At 34.4% G+C, this 1,237-nt stretch overlaps 1 protein-coding gene across 1 annotated transcript in view; it reads right to left on the minus strand.

Moving 5' to 3' along the window:
- GPSM2 (G-protein signaling modulator 2) overlaps positions 1–1,237 on the minus strand; it is a 70,035-nt gene that overhangs the window by 10,386 nt on the left and 58,412 nt on the right. The window lies entirely within an intron of this gene.

The following is a 1,237-nucleotide window of genomic DNA, read 5'->3' on the forward strand; positions in this document are numbered from 1 at the left end:
TCTTGGAGAACTTTAGTGGAAGAATTAGCTTTGTATTTTTTCCCCTTCAGTCTGTTGACAAAGAGTAGCTTTGCAGAAGGTTTGGCAATAAGAGGTTTTTGTTTAGCAAGAATTTCACTGTTCCAGTTCTGTACCTACAAAATAATAAATGGAAAGGTGAAAAAAACCAAAACCCAGCTCTCTTCTGATTTCCCATAATATTAACCTAACATCTTCACTCATTCACTATTGAGAGAATTTTAGATCTCTTAATAAATCCCTTTTTTCAGTATACCGCGCTATTTTCAAGAGCTTGTACCAAATGCATACTGTGGATTTCTCATTATCAAAACATTAAAATGGTGGTTTTTAAGAACCTAAGAATAAGAAAACAAGGTTTGCCAAAACTATAAAAATAAAATTTGGATGGTCAGAGAAGGAGCCAAAGTTTTGTTGTGGATATGAGTTACTTAATGATAAAAACTATACTGTTTTCACTAATACCACACTAAATTCTCAATAAGCAAACCCATGACAACCTATAAATAATAGACTCGAAATAACTATTGAGCACAAAGGAAAAATACACAGTACATACAATATCTCTGTGACGTTTGCAGCTTTAACTTTCTGTCTTAAATGTTTGCAAATAACTCTAAAGGTTCATGCTACATAATGACAGTTTTGGTGAGGCACCTTTTTTTTCATAGGTAAAATTCACATACAGTCAAATGCACAGACTTTCAGTATGTGGTTGGAAACCATATAATCCCTACTCCAACTAATATAAAAAAACATTTCCGTCAACCCAGAAAAGTCCCCCATGAGGCACAAATTGGAATAACCCCAGCCCTCAGGCTAATGTACAGGGGAGTGAGACGTGTAGCTATTAAGTGAAGAAAGCTATCTATTCCTTTTCACACACAGGTTATAAAACAAAATTATTTGCTAGAGCGGATTTTGTGGTCTACTGATCGGAGAAAAAGAAAATGGCCCTTGATGTGAGAACGTAAAACTGCACCTAAAACCCAAGTAGAAATGAGAAAAATTAAAAACATTTCCTATATAGTTATTTGAACTTTACAACAACACTGAAAACAAGATACAGAGTGGAGCGATGTCTTAAAAATTATGAAGGAGAATTATTTTCAACCAAGAATTCTATAGTCAACAAAATGACCAATGAATTGTGAGAGTAGGAAAAACATTTTCAGATATCCAAGTCTCAAAAGTTCCCTCCCACTGCACTCTCTCCCAG

Source organism: Propithecus coquereli, unplaced genomic scaffold (genome assembly GCF_000956105.1).
Source record: "Propithecus coquereli isolate 6110/MARCELLA unplaced genomic scaffold, Pcoq_1.0 Scaffold289, whole genome shotgun sequence".
Lineage (NCBI taxonomy): Eukaryota > Metazoa > Chordata > Mammalia > Primates > Indriidae > Propithecus > Propithecus coquereli.